Below are 8,470 nucleotides of genomic sequence, written 5' to 3'. Positions count from 1 at the left end.
ATCTACCACCACCTCAACATGTTGACCACTTGGAACATGCTCCACTCCTTCACCATGATGTTCACCATGCTCTAAAATATTCAAAAAAAGGTTACACATCAAATTCTAATTAAATATGTTAAATTGTATTCATAATTGTGTAATTAATTTCTAAAAGAAAATTAATACCTCCACTACTATGATGTACATCATGGTCATCATTACACACGAGTTTTTTGATAGGATATAAATGCTGCAGTGAAATGTTATGCAGTCAATTTATGTTGGAAACTAACACCAAAAAAGAAATTTCTTAACTATTAAATTTGATTTACTTTTCATTTGACCAATTTACCTATACCTCATTTGGTGCACTAGATTCTTGGGTATGGCTTTTAGATTCTTGGCATAGGCATGCAATTAAAACTTTATAGCCTTCCCTCAAGGCAATTTTTTTATCTTCATCTGTGGGCTCTACATTAAATTTTGTGCCCTATATTTTTGTCTAATATTGTTAGTTTTGCATGTATGATTTGATTAAACAAAATTGTTTGCAACAATATATTAAAAGAAAATTATATGAAATTTCATTGTTGCTACTTACAAGTCTAGAGTGAAGATTCATATCGACACCAGAGCCAAGTTTGTGTTGGCCAACCTTTTCTAGTCTTGCTTTTGTAGCTATTGAAGTGTCCTACAATCTATGAATAGTTTGAAACATGTTAGATTATATATTTACAAAGATCACTAATTAGTGCATGATTACATTCTACTTAATACTATCATCACATACCTTTTATGGTTCATTTGCCTTACCATATAGCCTTTCCTCTTTTACATCTTCTATTATTTCCTTCCACTCCATCAGTGGAATCATAAGAGGAGGGTCATACTTTGGTTTATCCTTTAGAACCCTTCTATATTGGTCCCTCACAATCTTTATATGTCTGGATGCTCTTTTGAGAAGTAGGGCATTGTCAAAAATGTTTTTTTTTTCAAAAAGGTCCTCAAAAGATGTAATGAGATGATTTTTAAATTCAAGATCCTGTTCATTCCACCTTTTAAAAATAAAAAAAATTGTTATATCAATAATTTTAATATAGTACAATAAATGGAAGAAAATAAAAATATTGTAGCAATGATATGAAACTACGTACCTTTTACATATGGTGGATCCAAATAACTTCAATGTCATTTGAAAAAGATGATCATAGAAAACATCATTTCTACAAAAACATCATGGGATTATCAGTCCAAAATGAGTTATGTACAAATAAACTATAATTACATTGTAAATATTAACAATTGTAAAGCACCTAGAAGCATTCATAATTTTAATGGAAACATAGTTTTCTTGTTCATAAACAATACCCTCACAAATGAAGTAGTACTAGTCACACGGGCTACTCTAGGAAATGGTTCAGGTTCAGTATTACTATTCTCTATCATTCTATCAATTGTAGGTCTATCTATTAGTGCACAAAATAGGTCCATGAGTATAAAATCCACCCAAAAAATAATAATGCATGATTAGCACATTACAAAATATAAAAAAATAAGATTTTACCAGTTGTACTTGGCATAGTCGAATATGTTTGCAAGCTCCTTGTAATATAGGAGAGATGATCGAAGGAGGCATCCGCACTTCATGATGAGCTAAAGAATACATTGTTAGCAAAGACATTTGCAATAGATAAAAATCAAATAGGATACTAGCTAGAAGCATCCAAAAATAAAAGTTAAGTGTTATAATGTTGATGAAAACAAACAATGTTGCACTAGTAAGGCCACAATCTTCTGTTATTGTTGATATTGTTTCACAATGTGTACAACTATTGCATTCTTTCTTCTCATATGAATACGAGAAAGTATAAATTAAAGAGAAAGTGAAATAATACTATAATTTTTAGTAATGCTAAATATGTGGATTAAAAATATATACCAAGTTGGCATATATCTGACTAGTTCAAACAAAAACCAAGTATGAAATAGCACTCAATTTTAAATAAACTATAAACTCAACAATGTAATAATACTATTATTTTTAATAATGTTGTAAATAGAAAGTGTTACTTACATGAAGGTTGTGTACTACAAACCTCACCATGTTGACCACATGGTCTCACAGGTGTCACAAAATCATGTAGAAGAACACATAATATTTTAGATCATAATCCATAAGATACTATAAAATATAAACTTCTATTAAACTTGTATTATTTCTCAAGATTAATTACTATTTACTTTAAAAGAATTAACTCTAAGTATCAATTCTTCTTTTAGTACCTCCGTCTCCTCGGTTAGGTTTCTCTCAAGGATAATGTTAAGAATTTTAGCAATGTATCTTTATATGATTTGGTAGACCATGAATATGGGGTCAGCACTACAGGCAATGTCATCTAGAAATGACACCTGTATTTTAGGTCACATTTGATCTACTGTCATTTCACTTTTCCCTATCAGTAAGTATCAAGTTGTGACATCAATATAAGTAAAATTCCATCAAAATAACTCCAAAGCCATAAAGAAAAGAAAAGAATAATATGACATTTTTTTCTATATAATTTGTATAATTACAATAATTAAGGTTTACCTTTGCTGAAGAAGGTGTGTGATTTGGTACATCCTCACCTGTGCCTTGTGGTGTATCCATGTCACCCTATGAAAAAAGATTACTAATTCTTAGCAATTAGCAGCAAAATGAAAGTAATAGACTTACCAAAAAAAAATATTAATAAAATAATATATTGTATATTTGAGTCAATATTAATTGGAGGGAATTGGTTTAAATGTTATACTTACCAATCCCATGATAGGGAATTTTTTTTGTATCTACATGAAATATCAGTTAGCAATCATGTCAAGATTATCAGCTTATGTATTTTTCAAATGATCATCATAATCCCCCATCAATTATAACCATTACAAGAGGTATTGATTAGAAAGATTGAACATCAAAGGACAAATTTTGTCACACCATTCAAGTGTTCCCATGTTCACATCAAACAACATAAATGCAACCATAGTTGTGTGTGTGTATGTGTGTACATATGTTAGTTTCCTATCAGCAAATAGATAGTCACATTATCAACAATCAGAATGATATTGTCTTTATCACCACCTATGGAATATTGATCAAATAATGAAAAGTGAAGTGAATAAAATAATTAGTAGAGATTATTCATAACTATGCAAAGACAATGATTAACCATTAAATGTCCATTTCTAAAAAAGAAAGGTGTTATCCATACCTATGGGTGCAAGTATCCAATAACAATGCGATCTATTATAAGATTCAATCCCATCCTCAAAGACATCATCGAGTATTTCTTATCATCTATTTATCCTTATTAGATTACTCAAGGGATTTATTGATCATCGTCTTCATCCATGTCATCGTCATCATCACCATCATCATACTTGTCACTTTGATCATCATTGTCACCACCACCATCTTCGTCACCATCATCATCATCTTCATCACATTATCATGATCATGATCATCTTCATCATCATCATCATCATCAACATCATCATCATCACCATAATCATCACCACCACTAGAATCATCATCTTCTTCTTCATCATCATTATGTAATGGTCATTTGTGATCATCATTTACTTCATCTTTTGATTCGTTAGTATCTTCTTCTTCCATCACATTATACTTTACTGGAATTTCTCTTGGATCATGTCTAACAATAAATAACCAACCCAAATTATGTGGAATGCCAAAGTTTCACTTGCTCAAATTGGCTTAGAAGAACATAGGGCTCATCTCCTAATGGCTCAAATGACCTCGTATTAATCATTGTAAATCCACTATCATATTCAATAACTATCATATCAAGATCATTTTGATTCAGTCATAGCCTATACCATTTGATGAAAAATAGAACTAATTTGAATAAATTAGAGTTACACTCAATTATATCATCCAAATGCCATAGTATCAATTTTCAAATTGTTGAGGATGTATGTTATTTCTACACAAAATATTGGTGACTTTGAAGACTGTACTTATCCCAGAATCACAAGTTTTCTTCATTTTGTCTAACTTTTTAATGCAAAATTTATGGCCATGGTAGTACATAGCTTTGTGGTGTTTGATCTGTAATTATTCAAACATGTCAAGATTATGTGCATCGATTTTTTGAGTTGATATTAAACTTATGGATCATGATTAGTAATATTTTGTGTACCTTTCTATCTCTTAAGCCATATGCTAGATCAAGTACAATTGGTGTAACATTGGAATCTCCATTATAATGAGATTCTTTAATAAATGATGAAACACTATCCCATGTTAATGAGCGACCATTTTCTTGGACTATTAAATCCATATCATCATCTAATCAAGATTGTTTGCAATATACAAATGTAGTGCATCCCACTCACAACCAACTATAAAGAAAAAACTAGGCCAGCTAGAAACAACTTATATTGATGATGGATAAGGATTAATTAACTACAATAGCATTTTATAATTACCTCTCACTCTCTTCAATCTACCTTTACCCTTCAAGTACTCCCCTTTGAATTTGTTAATAGAGTTGAGATTCCAAGTGCAATCTACATATTTGTTGCAAAAATTGGAATATATTCACTAATGTACACCATGGTTTGGTATACCATATATCTCTCTACCATAGAACCCTCAGGACATGCTCTTTGTCAAACCAATCCCTTCATAAATTTTAAGTGCCTCTCAACCATCCACATTGACCTATTTTGTACAGGTCCACACAATTCAATCTCCTCAACTTGATGTATGAGGTAGTGTTCTTGAGCATTGAAAAAGTTGAAGGTAGACACTTTTTCATTTCACACATAAGCTGTGGAATTTTTTTCTTCCAATATTTTATATCTTTTTTTATCAATTTTTTTAGATGATAACCACTTAAAAGAGGTTCAACATGCAAGAACATATAAACAAGATTCAGATAAAAATATACAATAGATTACATAAAAAGTAAAGCAAGTTATAAATACAATATATATACAACAAATATAAGAAATAACACTTCTAACCTCATGTATTTTGTAAGATCATATATAAGTTTTTTAATACTGTTGTCAAACTAGTGTGGAAAGGATAGAGGTAGGACGTACTACAATCATTAAAAAATGATCTTTTTAATATATTATGAAATAATGCAATAGGTAGTACAAGAAATTTTACAAATATATTGTAAATAGAGAACATGACTTATCTTGATGAAGGTATGCCAATCATGTGTTTCTAACCCTGGCCCAAAATCACATTTCTTTGATATAAGACTACTTATATTTGCACCAAATCCTATGCAATTTTTTTTTGATTTCTTTTAATGGATCACATTGTTGCTCCATTAATAACCAAGGAAGTGCACTCATATTTATGCACTCTCCATTACTATCTGATTCAATAAAATCTTTCAGTGCATGATTGGATTCATGAATGTCATTAAAACCATGCATTCTATCCAATATTTTTTATAGTGTCTTTGTTACATTCTTTCCAATATGCATAACATCAAAAAAATGCACAATTGGGAGATCCTTGTAGTACAATAACCTACTAAATTGAGTATGACAAATTTGTATTCTCTAGGAAGTTGGTCATTGCTGCCTTGATGACCTTCATAAGCATCAATTACATCATTACTAAACAAAAGACAATATCAAAATATAAATTTTAAACTTTAGACCACAAACTGGACATTACCTTGGTGATTTCTTCAATCGTATTCCAACTTCCATAAATGAGGTGTCATTCTTCATGACCTTGACGTTGTCTCTTCTTTCCCATTAAAAAGATGTTTTTCAGTAATTTGATACTTATGACTATTGTGGAGAAAGTGCCTAACTCATCAAATGCCTACTTTTCTAAACTTCTTGAATGACAAGATTTCATCTTCATACCACAAATTAGACATGCAAATTTTCCCTTTTTTTGAAGACCTAAAAGATCATATACAATTATCATGCACAACTTAAGCATACAACAATAATGTGTAAGCACTATAAAATACCAAAAATATGTGACCATACTAATATAACTATTACCAATTTTTATCACTATGTGAATTGGTAGAAATGTTCACAAGTCTTAGACATCCAGGGTGGTAGCCATGACCCACATTCTTGTATTATTCATAATTTCCACATATGCATGAGAGGGATATGTAAAAGGTTGGTCTTAATTTACCTCTTATATCCCTAAGTCTTCTAACCCTTTATATTTACATGTTCTATGCTTAATAAAAGTTAAGTTACAATCTTGTAATTCATGCTTGTTTGCAAGATTGCAAGTAGTTCTGGCCTAACTTTCAAAAGGGTGGAAATGTTGTGAAGTAGTATTCTCAGTAGTTAGGGTTATGGTTTTTGCACAATCATAGGTGGTCAAGCTAACTAGTGGGTCAAATTGGTGACATAGTGAAAAGACTCTCATCGCATTATTGAAAGAGGATAAGGCTTAAACCAAAGTTTAGGCTAAGATGCAATGATTTATTTGATTTCTCATTCACATGAGTTAATGGTTGAGTTAAATATTATGTTGCGAGCTTGTAGAATAGTGGGCCAAGTACTTTTCAAATGCCTTATTTGTAGCATTACAAGGATCAATTTTGAAGGTGAATCCATCGAATGAAAGTAGATCAGTTGAATCGATGTATTCCATCAAAGGGCTTCAAATATTTTAAGTCATGATTGTGTGAAAAGAACAAGCCACAGTCAAAATAAGTTCATCATAGGGTCACTGAGGTTCAATCTAACCAAGGGGTCAGAGTCATGACACCGTGAAAAGACTCTCATCACATCATCACAGGATGATAAGGCTTGACTAAAGTTTAGGCTATGATGTAGTAATTTCTTTGATCACTTAGTAGTCAAGTTAAAGATAAAATTTCAATCTTGCAAAAGGGTCAAGGAAGTAAAGGTCAATGTTGGACGCACCATCACAGGTATCAAAGATATAGTTAGGCTTTAAGTTGTGATAGTGCAAAAGGTATGCTTGTGGTTAAGTTTATGAAGAGGTCACAATGTCACATGTATTTCATGTCACACTCAGCTTTAAGAACCTACTAGGGGTGACAAAGGTGATTGAATGGCTTCACAACTTTGTGTGGTTAGAGGGTTGTTAAGCCCAAACTGTGGTGACAGTGCAAAAGGTCATTTTCATGCAGTTACAAGGTCACAATGTTAAGAAGATGATAGTTGAAACAAGTCGTGACTTGGAAAATAAGCCACAAGTAGTCATGAAAATCTTTGTTCACTTAGTTAGATGGTTAAGAAGCACAAGAGAAAGGAAGCCAATGACCTGGTGACAGAGCATAAAAATAAGGAGATTGCAAAATCATGGGTTGAACTTAACAATTAGAGAAAAGATGTATGAAACCACACAAGGTTAAATTTAATCTTTTACACGTTCACAACTAGTAGTAAAGAAAAGAGTTAAATAGTTATGAAGGCATGATAAAGTTTAGAATTAAGAGTAAGTGCATCATTGCAAGTCAACTTGGTCAATGAGGAAATATAGCTACAAAGATGCAAAAAAGTGACAAGGTGGTGAGTCTAGCCTATCAAATAGTGATATGTGGCTCTTGCTGATGCAATCAACAAGAGATTTCTTGAAGTTGGTGAAAAATAATGGATTAAAGTTTCAAATTTGTAGAGCTAGAACAAGGAGATGTAGAGATCTGATTTTGAATGGAGTAAATTAGAAGCAGAGGTCTAGATGAAATAAGATATTTTGAATGGCCCTAGAAAAGACATGAAATAGTGGAAGAAGTTGAGGATGTTGTGGCTCTATCAATAGAAGCATTTGAAGGTTTACATGATTAAAGGCATCAGAAGACAAACATAATTAGTTAAAGGCTTCTAAAGTAGTTATCACCTGGCCGATCTTGCAACCATCTTCTTAGTTTTACCTGAATATAAAAATGTAAAAACGTAACTTTCTAAAAGTATCTTTGTATTCTTCCAATAGTTTTTTGACATGTTCCCTCCCATATGAAGCTTGTTGTAATCCTTCTCTTTATAAGGATTCCCAAGATGTAGAAAAGGGGACTGGTAATGTTGGAGCTTTGAAGCTTGAATAAAGGAACAGTTCAAAAGTCCTTCTCATGTTTTTATTTTGTTGCTTAAATCACTAATCTGATATAACTTTTATGATTTATTTTAAATCCCCAAGTTTATGTCTTAGTTTTATTTTTAAGTTGAGTTTTGGAATATTCATATAGGTTGCAAGTCACAAAATTGTGTTTTATCTCAGGTGGTTAGTTGTGAATGTCACCATTCCCCTTAGTATCTAGTCTAAAGTATATCCTTGTAAAATATTTATGTATGAGTTTTTTTGAGATCAATATTGCGCTCACCTTAATTGTTCAGAAATGCATCATCATATTAGGCCAACAATATTCTCATCTTAATGTTTTGGTTTATCAACTCAAGTTTTCTTTTCAACATTTAGATTCATGCAAATCATTCTATCCCTTTCCCTCCCAAGGTT

Source organism: Cupressus sempervirens, chromosome 9 (assembly GCF_028749045.1).
Source record: "Cupressus sempervirens isolate cs-2001-9-10 chromosome 9, ASM2874904v1, whole genome shotgun sequence".
Taxonomy (NCBI): domain Eukaryota; kingdom Viridiplantae; phylum Streptophyta; class Pinopsida; order Cupressales; family Cupressaceae; genus Cupressus; species Cupressus sempervirens.
This window is presented reverse-complemented; position numbering follows the sequence as displayed.